Source organism: Sphaerodactylus townsendi, linkage group LG11, assembly GCF_021028975.2.
Source record: "Sphaerodactylus townsendi isolate TG3544 linkage group LG11, MPM_Stown_v2.3, whole genome shotgun sequence".
Lineage (NCBI taxonomy): Eukaryota > Metazoa > Chordata > Lepidosauria > Squamata > Sphaerodactylidae > Sphaerodactylus > Sphaerodactylus townsendi.
Genome location: NC_059435.1, coordinates 60,377,036 through 60,391,575, shown reverse-complemented (window position 1 = coordinate 60,391,575; position 14,540 = coordinate 60,377,036). Strand labels below are relative to the sequence as shown.

Genomic DNA, 14,540 nt, shown 5'->3' with positions numbered 1-14,540 from the left:
CACATACATAACATCATTAAAACTCCCCTGTTGATGCACCTGTGGTTTGCCCTCCAATCTAGTGGATTAGTTACCAAGGGAATGGGAGGGTTCCCTAAGGGATGCCTTGACCGCTTGGGGACAGCCGTTTTCCTGAGAAAGGATTACATGACAGACTTGCCCTTACCATTAGGGCTCTAGCCCCTGTCTTCCACCATGGCCGAGGCCTCCATCCCAGCGAAGCCCGGAGGCCTTCTTCACGATGATCCCTCCCGAGCATGCCAAGGCCTCAGAGAGGGTTTAGAGGAGAGTACTCACCCTGGCAGTTTAGTTCTGGAGCAGATTCCACCTTTGGATTCTCTCCTGTTAGTCTCCAGCATTAGCCTTGGGAGTAGTGGTTCGGAGACAGGCCTGGTTGAGAGCCTGGACCGCATGAACTTCCACTCAAAGCCCAGGTGAGTGTCTACTTCACGATTATCATGGTTCCAGAGCTCTTTGGCAAAGATTTAGGCTGGCTTTGTGTTGAGGTGGAGACTAAAGGGGAAACAAAGGAAATCTATGCCTAGGAATGCGTTAGGCCAGACCAGGGCTCCTCCACCTACAAGAGCCTTACACTTCATTTTAAGCACTCCAAGCGCACACTTGCCTGAACTCCAGAGATGGCAGAAAGTGGTTTTCTCCAACTTAACCTCAAACAGCAACACTACTCCTTTCGTAGAAGAGGATTCTCTGGCAGCTCCTTTCGATCCCAACTATTCGCTAGACAAACCAATAGAGGTGGCAAGACCTTTCCAACCTGAGCTGACCGCCCAGGTCGCTTGACTACTCTCACGTTCAGTAGATTGGTGAAAGGTGCGTCTGCAATTTTTTTCAACACCGGTGGGTGGGCGACCATATCGACTGGCTGGACAAAGGAGGTAGATCACCTACGGCTATCTCCTACAAATTTTCAGCAGCCTTTCCAAGATCCAAATTACGGACCTACCTGCCCCCCCCCCGCAATGCAATCCCAGACAAACTAAAGAGGAACTGGCAGCAAGCCATTCTCCATCTACTGAGTATTATTCCGGAGGCGATCGAGACCCGGTACCCATCTCAGAGCGTTCTTGCGGTGTTTACTCCACATTTCTTTGACAGTACCCAAAAAAAAAACTTGGCGACTGGCGTGCCATCCCTGTAACTTCGACGGTAGAAGTGAGACGGAATTCACGTCGCCTACGCCATTTCAAGATGCGAAACCTTGAGAGATCCGCCGGATAGTGGAGGCTCTTCGCCGTAGCGATTACTTAACATCTCGACCTGACGGAAGCTTTATCTTCGCGTCCCCATCAACCCCACTCCACAGGGCGTTTCCTCAGGTTCCATACGTCACGGTCGGAACACCTATCAATTACAAGGCTCTCCCCTTCGGGCTGGCCACAGCCCGAGGGGTGTTCTCAAAGCTCCTTCTGGCACCTATCATGGCTCTTCGAGAACAAGGTCTTCATATCCACCCATGCCAGGGCGACATCCTGATTCGGTCGGGTCCAGAACCACAAGCCCGCCGAGGACCTGGATGCCGTTACCTGGCTACCCATTCGTCACTCTGGGTTTATAGATCAACTTGCAAAGAGTTCCCTGATTCCAGCCACCCGAATGGAACATCTAAAGGCGACCATGGAAACACAGTACACAATCGTCTCTTCATTCCGTGGAAATCCAAAATTCTCAAGATCCAGAGGTTGGTAGCGGAAGTCTTCCTCCCAGCCAGGAGAGCTTCCCTTCTTCCAGCCCTAGCCAGACTGATGGAGTCTCTTCATCTCTGGCTTATCGATTATGTTGCAGTAGGGGAGGTTCCATCGCAGCGCCCCCTTCAACAGATTTCTCAGCCCTCCACCAATACCCGGATCATGAGGAAGGAAGACAGGTCACTCCAGATCCGCAGATCCGAAGTTACGCTACAGTCTTAGCTGGTGGTCTCATCAGAAAAACCTTTCCAAAGGGAAAGTCTTCATCTACCCTCATCGAATGCGAAGTTGTTCACAGACGCGAGTCTTGGCGGATGGGGGGCATCCTTGGAGGACAATATAGCACAAGGTCTCTGGAATGATGACCCAAACCGCGTCTGCCCATCAACTTCTTAGATTCGCGAGCTATTCTCTTGGCGGCGCTTCGGAGCCTTTCCAGCCTCCAGATCAGGGCTGTCATCTTTTTGAGTCGAACCCGACAACATCGCGGCAAAGGCCCATCTAAACAATCAGAAGTGGGTCCAGATCCCCTCGCGCTTCATCTACAGGCGAGTAGAGGATACTGACATGGGCCGAGAAACATCTCCTATGGCTGTCGGCGGAGCACATACAGAGGGAATCTCAGCGTTCAGAGCCGGACTGGCTTCAGCCATGTCGGTGATTGTGAAGCAGAGTGGAAGCTCCATCCGGCGATCTTCCAACTGATCCACTCAAACCCTCGGTTGTCCCACCGTGCGATCTCTTTGCCTCCGCTCAAAATGCACAACTTCCCTCGATTTTTTCACCAGATACTTTCATTCCCGAGCACTAGCGAAGTAAGATGCACTGGCCGGCTCCGTGGCAGAGGGAGCTCCTCTATACCTATCCACCTACAGTCATCCCGGAGCTCATAAGGAAGGTCTGAGTCAGAGAAAGCTACGGCGTAATTCCTGAAGTATGCACCATGGTGGCCCAGGCAGCCATGGTTCTCCTCAATCCTTCAATTGGCAGCTTCAGCCCCTAGAGGCTGCCTATGCCCGTGGACATGCTCTCTCAGGGACCCGTGGTCCATCCCAACCCCAAGTGGTTTTGTCCCCGACCACTTGAATTGGCTTGAAGGCGAGGCCCTAACCAAAAAAGGTTATTCTGGCCAGGTCCATCCAATACCCAATCGCTCCAGCGTCCCGCCCAGACCATCAACCTCTCGAGATCTATCACTCTTAGGTGGAGGACCTTCCTCTCCTGGGCTCCGAAGAGGCCCGGATCGAAATACACTAGAGACCCTTCTGTCCCTCAGGTTTTACAGTTTCTCCAGAATTCCGGATTAGAGGAAAGGGCCTAGCAGAAGTGCCTACTCTTCGCATGAACTGGCTGGCAGCGCTCCACGACTGTTTGGCCCAAGGTTCATGGACTACCACTGCTCCAGGCTTTTACGATATACTTAGATTCCTCAAAGAGGAATTCTCACAAAAACAACCTCCGATAGTCAGCATGGGTTCCCTTCATGGAGACTTAACATCGTGCTCTCGAAAGCTCTCTATGACCAAACCGCCGTAGCGAGGCCATTGTGCGTTTAGTGCATCTGGTATGGGTTTACGCATAGAGCTTCTCTTTCTGATTGCCATCCCTGGCAGCCAGAAGAATTTCAGAGTTGCAGGCCCTATCCGTCCAACTCCCAGCTCTGCATCTTTCACCAAGGACCCGAAGATTAGTCATGGAGGCTGGATCCCACCTTTGTTCCAAAAGTTGCTCCCAGAGTTCCACATGAAGCAGGAGGTGATCATCCCCACCTTTTGTCCAAGTCCTTCACATCCCAAAGAAATCCTTTGGCACACCTTGCCAGATGTCCCGTAGAAATCTCAAGACATTTATCCCATCAGAACAGGAGAATATCAAGGAGCCGGACTGAATCCCTATTCATAAAGCGTTACCATGCCTGCACTTCCAATCTTGGGAGCTCAGATGTCCAAGGGCTGCACTCCAGTTACACACTCCTTTCAGAATCGCTGCATTACAATGAGGCCCATATAAAGCATCTCACATACCTGTGCCTTAGCGGCATCACGGCTCATTCCACTTTCGGAGTGTCGCAACTAACAGCTGACATCTTCAGACCGACAGGTTCCCTCTTGGAGGATGTGTGTAGTGGATGACCACCTGGTCCTCTTCATCCTCCTTTATCAGACATTACAGGTTGCGTTCCATGGCGGCTAATGGAAACCGCTTTTTTGGAACTAGAGTGCTCGGAACATATATTTGGAGACTAACATTCCCAACCCATTTCGGGACACTGCTCTGGGAGAGTCCCAATCCAAGATGTTCGAGATGCAGCCTCCAGGGAGAAACGGTACATTTGGTACTTACCCTGAAAGGACGACCTTCTCCTGGTGAAGCGATGAGGGCATCTTGGCCCTCCTATCTGTGCCACTTTCTATGCAGTCTCCCAAAATTAATTCATTCCCTTCCGTTTATTATTATGATCTATGGATCGGGGTAGTTAATAGTTATAAAAATACTTGGAGTTCCTCACGTTTTGATGTTTGTTTTCAATGTTATTCTCGTTATTATGTTGTTCTCGTTACTTCCTGTTCTACTTCTTAAGATAATAGAGTTTTTTCTCTCACTGCTGAGTCAACGGAATACTGGGGATCTAAGATGGATTCCAGCCTCTACAGGAAGTGACATCATTTAGTCCTGCCTCCCTGAGTATAGGTTGGAAATCACCCAATCCAAGATGCCCTCATCGCCTACCAGGAGAAGGTCCCTTCAGGGTAAGTACCAATGTACCGTTCTACTTGTTTCTTCATATTATCCTTCTTAGAATGGGAAAATTTGCTTTTAGTGTCTTTTTCACAAATAGAACAGGTTAGATTAATTCAAGATCTCGCGCCGTAAAATTTTCCCATTTTAAAATTGGTGTACATTTTCTGTAAATTTCTGCATGTTCATTTTCTTCAAAGAGAAAGTTGCATATTACAGGTTGATCCCATTCCATGGGAGGAAGGTTAGTAGAATTCCATTAGGAGGGTGGAACCTCGGGATGCAACCCACCATTTTCTTGTGAACTCAGTGACTATAAATGAAAAAGGAAAATTAAGAGTTGGACTTCATTATTGGATACAGCAACTGTGGGCTTGCTAACAGCTCTACGAAACATTTTGTGCTAAGCTACCTGAATTGTGCATTGTTTGCATGTAAAAGCAAACTAATGTTGTCTCAGTCTTTGGCCCTGATGGGAATTTTTAATGTGCTCTCCCTCTCCCTCCCTTTCTCTCCCTCTCTCCCTCCCTCCTTCCCCTTCTTACTCCCACTCACTCACTCTACGGTTTAGTGATAGTGGCTATTTCTATTTATTTGTTTGAAATAGTTATATGTTTGTACTTTCCAATTTTAAATATGACGAAGCTGGTGGGTAAAAAATAGCCGGATACTGAGGCATCTTTTATTAGATATTTGCTAGAGTTTACACAGTGCTGCTTCCTATCAGCCTTCCCTAAATGCTAAAAACAAAAACATCATTTTATGTTGGGTTGCTGTCTTTTGAGTTTCCTACTGCTTATGTTAGTTTTACAAATTCCAGAGGGGCAGCTGTGCTAGTCTGCTGCAGTCACAATTACAAAGTGTCTTCTGACACCTAATGAATTGGTTGTGGCATAAGCTTTTGTGAGTCAGAGCCTATTTCATTAGATGCAGGTAAGTTGGCAAGTTGGTATGTAGTGCTAGCTTGTATCTAGCAAGTTGGAATGTAGTGCTAGCTTGTATCTTGTATCTAGCAAGTTGGTATGTAGTGCTAGCTTGTATGTAGTTGGTATGTAGTGCTAGCTTGTATCTAGTTGGTATGTAGTGCTAGCTTGTATCTAGTTGGTATGTAGTGCTAGCTTAGTGATTGCGAACCTATGGCACGGATGCCAGAGGTGCCACTCAGAGCCCTCTCTGTGGGCACGCACACAGAGAGTTCGTTATGTGAGGGGCGGAAAATCACACACCCCTACACACATCTAGGCTGGCCTGGGCCACTGAGCACGACATGCGCGCACCACGGTGACCACGTAGGACTTGGCTGGTGGGCCTGGTGCCTGTGGTCCGGGTGGCTTCTGCCCGAGGGGGGGGGCACAGAGGAGGCGGAGATGCTAGAGAGGCACAGAGCAGTGTGCGCAGGACTTGCTGGAGGCTAGAGCAGGCTGCCCCCTGCTCGAGCTGATGGGGCGGAGGAAGAGGGAGCCAACCGTTTTTTTCTAAACTAAAACCTCAGCATTCAGGTTAAATTGTTGGGTTGGCACTTTGCGATAAATAACTGGGGTTTGGGTTGCAATTTGAGCACTCGGTCTTAAAAAGGTTCGCCATCACTGTGCTAGCTTGTATCCAGCGAGTTGGTAAGTAGTGCTAGCTTGTATCTAGTTGGTATGTAGTGCTAGCTTGTATCTAGCAAGTTGGTATGTAGTGCTAGCTTGTATCTGGCTCACAACGCTTATACTACAGTAACTGTGTACTTAGTCTATAAGGTTCCACTGGTTTGTACACATCCTGTGAGAGGTAGAGTGAGACACCTAGTCCATTGATACTAGTATGATCTACTCTGCCCGAAAACATGTTACATTTTTAATGTTCTTAATTTTCTGCTCAAATGCATGAGGTGCATCAGCATTTGAGAATTTCTCTGCATTTCCTAGGAAACTCCGAAGTGTAAAAAGCAATTGTCAGCCTAAACCAGGATGTGGTCACAGACAAAATTTTAGGCAGGAACTTGCATTTCAACTTTCAGTAAACCACTGGAATTTCTGTAAGTTGCAAATTATTAAAACTTTACAAAGTTCCCTTCCATCTCTGGCATTTTCTGCAGTTGGTTGCTTTTCTGACATTCAGATCAGAAAATGTCTTTTCTGGCTGGCCGAGAAAAGCCCTGAGCCTCCCTTAATGCTGCTTCATAAAATAAGTTGTAGTGCTGGTGCTAAAATCAGGGTAGAAACCCTTTTGTGCTGCATAGTTTGGATACTAAACTTCAGTCCGCTACTCTGATGAAGTTTTCAGTTGCAACAGTTGCCGCTTGCTTTTTGATAGCATGCCGATGTCAGTGAATCCATGTATATTTTGCAAGCCTTTTAATGAGTGGAGATGTGTGTCACTTTATTATGCAGTTCCCAGTTTTAAATGAGAATGTTCTCCACAGATTTGCTGTTCTGGCTGATTCTCTGAATGCCGAGCATCCCATTATAACTGAGCCGTGTGTGCACGCGTCTATGGAACAGGCAGGGAGAGACAGAGGATGTTGCAGCAACCAGTTCCTGTATCTTGCTTGGTCAGCTTCCCACTCTTCTTGCTTGCTATCTCAGCTATGGGGGCCACTGCTTGTGCTTTGTCTTTCTTACTAGATACCCATCTGTTTTTTTTTAAAAATGTCAAATGCAGGAAAAAGTCCTATTGTTTTTTTCAAGGGGAAAAAGTGGGTTGGGTTTGATGGGGATGGAGGAGAGATAGGACAGCATGAGTGGCGTAGTGGTTAAGAGCGGGTGTACGCTAATCTGGAGGAACCGGGTTTGATTCCCCGCTCTGCTGCTTGAGCTGTGGAGGCTTATCTGGGGAATTCAGGTAAGCCTGGGCACTCCATCACATGCCAGCTGGGTGATCTTGGGCTAGTCACAGTTCTTCGGAGCTCTCTCAGCCCCATCCACCTCACAGGGTGTTTGTTGGAGGGGGGAAGGGCAAGGAGCTTGTCAGCCCCTTTGAGTCTCCTTACAGGAGCGAAAGGGAGGATATACATCCAGCTCTTCTTCTTTTCCATCTTTGTTGGAAAAGGTCATCTCAAAGTATTTTACTCCTGGTGAGGAAAACTGAAGAGGGAAAGAACAAAAAAGTCCTCACAAATGATTGCTAAAGAAATGCAATGTATGGTTTGACCCAGTGGGAAAAAACAATGCTCTTCTTTGTGGGGTAGGCTGATCTTTATTGGCCCAATACATTTGGGATTCTACACCATGTAGATTAACCTGAGTTTAAAAAGCAAAACTATATACTGACTTTCAGGCTTTCCTAGTACTGTTTTTAAAATTGCTTGAATGGGAGAATTTTGTGCCAGGAGTTCATCACACCAAATAAACAAATCAAGAGAAGGTTGCATGGAAAAATTTAAATCAAATTGGCTCATGTTATATATGGATGTTGAAATGTGCCTTCAGATTAAGTGCACAGTGACATTGAGTAGACTAGCGAGATGCTTCATACTGGAAGGACAGGGAGTGTTCAGTTGCTTTTACTAGTCTCTTTTGTGTGAATTCAGAGACTTATAGGCATTCTTGCTTGTTGAGTAACATCACAGCTTCCTTAAGCCTTTAGAGCAGCATGGGATTTTCTTTGAAACTGCCACACATGAAACAAAGCTTTGAAAAAGTATCTATAGTGACTATTTCATGAAATTGTTTATTTATGTTACTTATTGTCTGCCTTTCTCACTGGGACTCAAAGTGGATTACACAGAGTCAATCAATGCAATCAACTGGATGTCATGTTCAATAAACACTGAAATCTAAAAAAACATAATTAAAGAAAGGTGTAAGTGTTGACATGGAATATTACACTGTAGGATCCAATTTACAGCAAACTATACATATTGGTGCAGACCACTATCCTAAATAATTTGTCCAAGCAACTGTTGTGAATCATTTGTACAGTGCTATCCTATGGCCCTGTAGGGAAAAGTCCTCTTGAATAATTCAGTTTTGCATAGTTTGTGGAGAGCCATCCAGAACCCTTCAGACAGGCCATTCCACAAGATGAGGGCTGCAATGGAGAAGGCATGTGCACAGGCAGTTGTTTGTCTTGCCCAATTGCAGATTGGTATCTGCACAAAGCCCAGTTCAGGTGAATTGTCATGGCGGAGCATATGGAGAAAGTCTCGTATTCCATGGTTGTGCATAATCTTCAGTTAACATATCCTCATTTGACTAAAATTCACAGTTTAAGTAAATAAAATATATTAACCAGATTTGCATCTTGGATATGTTTTGCTTCTGATGGCTTTCACACGTTGCTCTGAAGACCCATCTTTCCTGACCGCTGGGGATCCAATAGTTCTGTCCTATGAGCACTTCCTTATGCTTAAGCTGCATTGAATTGACCCGAGTAGGATTGTGAGTAGGCTTGGATCGGATTGCTTTCCAAAGCGCCCATGCAATTTCTGAGACGTCACGAAGTCCATGTGTTTTCGGATGCCTCTGAATCTAGAAGACTTTTTAAAGCTCAGGTTCTCAAAAAACCCAGTATACATTTGGTGTCCTTTTTTTGCTGGGTTCAATAATACATGAACTTGCATAGTGCAGTTGCAGAAAATTGGAATGTGCAAAGCCTTGATAATCTTTTATTACTGGAGAACATTTGTTCTCAAATAGTGGATTAACAGAATCTTGTGTGTCCCCAGCATTCTGAGTATGGTTGATCTTTCCATTGGTAAATATAGGTACTGCTAACAGAGACCTTCTGTATTACTATATTCTATATTCCGTATTCTATTTCTATATTTCTTTGCAGCAAGGATAGTCTTCAGTAACACTAGTAGGTAATGCTAGAAGTGTGTATACTACCATTTCTGTGGAGCTCATAGAATTGGCAGACTCCATAGAAGACGTTGGAAACCGCTTAGTAGATCAGACCAAAGGTGCTCTAAAGCCATTTCAAAAGCAGTGTGACCACACTTCTTTGTGGAATCATCAATGTACAGAAATAGACTGTGGTTTTAGGGAGGTTTTTTTTCCTTCTCAAGATAGACTGAGTAGCTGAATGATGACTAGATGAAGACTGTTAAGTAGAAGATGATAAAAGTAACTGCTTGATTAGAACTTGAATTCCCAATTAAAATATTATGCTGACTGGGCTAGAGGGATTTGCTAGGAAGAGGCAGAATAGTTATTCCATATGCTCGCATCCATGGTGAGAGTCATTAAGTGGTGCAGTGGTTAAGAGGAATTGGGTTCTATTCCATGCCCCTTCTCCTGGAACTTGCTGGGTGACTTTGGGCCAGTCACAGTTCTCTCAGAATTCTCTCAGTCTATGTAGAGGCAGGTGATGGCAAACCACCTGCAAATGTCTGTTGCCTCCTTGAAAACCCTCTGGGGTTCCCGTGAGTCAGCTGTGATTTGATGACATGCACAGTTGTAAAGTAGTATGCAGGGACAGTTCAACCCCATATATCCTTGCACCTATTGGAATCACCCCTGCCCCACTTTCATGAATTCTCAAGGAAAAAGTGCTGGGAGGTATGTTCATTCAACTCCCAATGTCATAGTTAGATCTGTTTAGCTGGTGGGTAAATTGGACTATAATGAACCAGTAACCTTTTAGACTAGGTTTATAAATAGCCACCTACCTACCTGGCAGCCTGGTAAACAGAAATTTCTGAGTAACCAAACAGATCTTTAGAAATTCACCATTTTGCAATTTCCCATTACAAATACTGAAGATTAGGCCCAGCACACTTGCAAACTTTAAAATTTGAGGACAGGGTTGGGTCCTCAACTTTAAATGAGACTTACTTTTATGAACAGGATATCAACAATTTTGCACAAAAACTATGAATGTGTTATGTAACTGCTAAACTATTCACCTAGAAACCAACATTTTACAGATGCGATATTCTGTGTGGAGGAGAAATGAAAAGAAAAAGAAATGGTTGAACTGAATCTTAGCTAAGGAGGGATGGCCCAACGTACAATTATCTTAGTGGAGAAAGTACAAACACTACATGAACAAATAAATCTAGAACTGTCACAAGAACACAATTTCCTTTTCTCCTTCCCACCCAACAATCTACCTCTATGTTGTTGAGGAGAGCAGCAGTGGCGTAGTGGTTAAGAGCAGGTGCACTCTAATCTGGAGGAACCGGGTTTGATTCCCCGCTCTGCCACTTGAGCTGTGGAGGTTTATCTGGGGAATTCAGATTAGCCTGTGCACTCCCAACACACGCCAGCTGGGTGACCTTGTGCTAGTCACAGTTCATCTGAGCTCTCTCAGCCCCACCTAACTCACAGGGTGTTTGTTGTGAGGGGAGAAGGGAAAGGAAGGTGGGAGGATATCAATCCAACTCTTCTTTCTTCTTCCTGTTTTCCTTTCTTCCCTCACGCCCACCTAACTGCATTTTTCTGCCCTCTCTTCAATTTCTCCTTTCCTCTGCTCAATGTTTCACCTTTTTAAGTCTCCTTTTCCCATCCTCTGTTAGAAACCAAGGCTTGGAAGGCTCAGCAGTATTGTTGCAGTTGCTTAGCAATCTAAGCAAGTTGGACTTCAAATGTCCTCTCAGAAGAGCTCAGTAAGCATTCATTTCTTAAAGCTACAAATGTTTCTATTATTGTGGGTTTTTAAAAATCCCACCCCATCTATTTTTAAATTTATATTTCATATTTTTCAGCAAACCTGGGGCTTGCCTTTGGTTTGTAGACTGCTCCCCGCCCCCCGCCCCTTCTGTCCCTGGCTCTACTAAGTGGATTTTTTGATGGACACACTTAGGATGTGGAATTGTTTCATCCTCGCTCTGGGTTCTGGTTCACGATTAGATGTGATTAAATAAAAACTGCTGAAAGCATACATAACAGAAAATTTGCAAATGAAGCTATTTGGCATGGCATGACTGTGTAGAGCACTACATTGACATCTAGTGGGAAGGAAGGGAATCTGGACAGTATTCTGTATTTATATCCATCAGTTATTCATTCTAGTTTGGATAGAATAACACTTCAATCCATAACTATAACCACTGAATGCTCTGGACGTACTAACAAACTGATAACTTCTAATCAGAGCTCAATACACTTGAGAGAGAGGGACAGGAAGCAAAAAGCAGGGTAGAAAAATAACTTTAACTGAACTTTTAACTTCAGAAGACAGGATGGATATATGATTAGGATGAATAAGGAGGATCAAGATGTCCTCCAGTCCCCATGGAAAAAGAACTATTCATGATGAGTATCCAACCTTCTGATGGGGCAGGAGGACATCTTGTGATCAATCTACAAATGGATGCCTTCAGTCTTCACTTGTACTGATTAATTTTTAAGTATTGCTCCCTTTCTTGTCCTGGTTTTGTTTTGTTTTTTGGTGGGGTGGGGTGGGGTGGGGAGCATACTTCATGACTGTATACCTTTCCCAAAATCTGTTAGTTTGCCACAGTCTCTGGATCCCACTTTAATTGATCAGTCAGACAGAAAATTTCTGAGATATGCACTCTATGGTGCCAGATTGACAAAACGGAAAATAACATGCATTATCTAAGCTGTTTGTTTTCAAAGCTTTTTTTTCCAAGCTGCTAAATAATTTCTGATCATGTCTAATGGAATAATAGAATTAGTTCAGTTAACAGTAGCTAATTTATGGGTGGCCTACTGACCAGGATCAGTGGTACTTGGGATAAATTGTGTGCTGAACTCGCTTGCTTTAGCAATGGTGCCCAGAAGGGATCGTACTAGATTAGTAAGTGCAATGAGGTTTTTTATGTGTATGTTTACTGTTGATCAATGCAAAGCTATAAGATCGTTTTGTATACTTTTGTAAATATGTTTGTTGTTTTAGTGCTAGAAGTGCTTCCGTGGCCTGAGAAGTGTAAATTAGATGGTGTAGAGAAACTTGTGGGCACTAACCAGGGTCAGCCCTGGTTGTGTTTGGATGGGAGACCGCTGAGGAATACGAGGGTTGCTATGCAGAGGAAGGCAATTGCAAGCTACCTCTGGTATCTCTTACCTTGAAAACCCTGCTGGGTCACCATAAGTTGGCTGCAACTTGGCAGCACTTTATGCAAATACACAAGTCTGCTAAGAATAGACTCTGTATTCAGGATTAGAATTCTCTGTTTAGAAACAGGATATCCTATATTCTGGATACCATCCGTATGAAGTATCTGAACTACCTATCTGACCACTTTAAGAGGAGATCTCACTTTTTCTGAACAAGGCAGTCCAGTCTTCCCAGCTACATTGCAGCCACCTAGACATCCTGTGATTTTCCTGAAAGCTTTGCAGCAAAACAGACTTTGGAAAGATCAGAGAAAAGCCAGGGAAACACTACAGAGTGCACGAATACACCAGAATGATGTGTGGGAGGACACGCCCAGTGGTGAAATTCAAATAATTTAACAACCGGTTCTGATGGTGGGATTAAAATAATTTAACAACTGGTTGTTTACAAGCATCATTTTAACAGCTGGTTCTGCCGAAGTGGTGTGAACCTGCTGCATCCCACCACTGGACACACCCACACACAAACACCCACTGACCCACACCTTCCCAGTAGTAACGAACTTGGGGCAAATAACCTATTTGGGAACAGCCACTGATAGTGAAAACAACTGTAAGTTGATTATAGAGGACCCTGAAAGTTGAGGCACTTTGTTTTAAGGTACTTTGTTTTAAATGGAAGTAGATGTTTTAAATAAACATTATGCCTAGTTAATCAGATGCTCAGCTGTGTTGGTTGGTGGATCATTACACTCTTCTTCCTCACAAACTAGTTGTGATTTCAGTGATTTTAAAAAGTGTAACTCTGTTCAGAATTGCATGATAAATCGACCAGAAAGATAACACAGTTGGTTATTCTGAGCCTTTGTGGGGCACTAAATTCCCTTTGATTTAGGATGTCTGTCATCTTTAAGCTTGTTGACTTCTGAAAATGTGAGTTTGCAAGAAATTCTAAATCCTTCCTTGAGTCTAATACTCCAGACTATTATTTTGAGATGGCTATTACAAAAAATTTAACCTCTGTTTCTGAATGTTTAAAACATTTTATTGCAAGGGGGTCTTGTGAGGAATAAATTGGGAGGGGGGTAATATGGAAAATCTTATCCGTAAGCTCTAATGCACAGGTGCCAAACTCGCGGCCCTCCAGATGTTATGGACTACAGTTCCCATCATCCCCTGCCAGCATGATGCATCACAAAGTGCCAACATGGCAATTTAACCTGAATACTGAGATTTTTGTTTAGAAAAAACGGTTGGCTCGGAGGCGCGCATTACTCGGGAGTAAGCTTGGTGGTAGTCATTGGCTTTGCTTTGAAGCAATTGTGCAACTCTTCGAATGGGTGAATCATGACCCTTGGAAGATTTACTCAGAAGCAAGCCCCATTGCCAGCAACCAAGCTTACTCCCAGGTAAAGGATTGCACTTTAGTTCTTTGCAAGAAAATCAATGGGGTTTAACAGCACTTAACAGGGTTACCTTCACTGCTTCCCCAAAACTAGGTCTTAGGTTTAATGCTAATAATCAAGGCCAGCCTAGATGTGTGTGTATGGGGGGGGCGATTTCCCCCCCACATGATGAACTCTGTGCGTGCCCACAGAGAGGGCACTGAGTGCCACCTCTGGCACCCGTGCCATAGGTTTGCCATCACTGCTCTAATGGGTTTGAGCAGACTGATTTCTCACCTTCCCCTGTCCCCTTAAACTGACACTTAACTGCTCTCAACTGTTTTGTTTTTTCTGGGGCTTATTTAATAATTAACAGGCCATTCAAAGGGTTCCTCCTCACCCACCCCTGTGCCTGGGGATTCCCCTGAGGTCGTGGATACCTGGTCTTTGGGTTGCATTGTTTTGTGGCTTTCATCATTCACACAGTGGCCACAGTGTACAGAGTGGCAGTGGCAGTGTACAGAGAGCCAACATGGTGTCATGGTTAAGAGTGTGAGACTAGCATCTGGAAGACTCAAATCTGAATCCCTATTTATGCATGGAAGCTTGCTGGGTAACCGTGGGCCAGTCATACTCTTTCACCCTAATCCATCTCATAGGGTTGTTATGATGATAAAATGAAGGAGAGGAGTATGATGTCAGCTGCTTGAGGTCCCCATTTGGGAGAAAACCTGGGGTATCAATTAGATTATAAGTAT

At 44.7% G+C, this 14,540-nt stretch overlaps 1 protein-coding gene across 4 annotated transcripts in view; it reads left to right on the top strand.

Moving 5' to 3' along the window:
* ARHGAP12 (Rho GTPase activating protein 12) overlaps positions 1-14,540 on the top strand; it is a 79,243-nt gene that overhangs the window by 24,964 nt on the left and 39,739 nt on the right. The window lies entirely within an intron of this gene.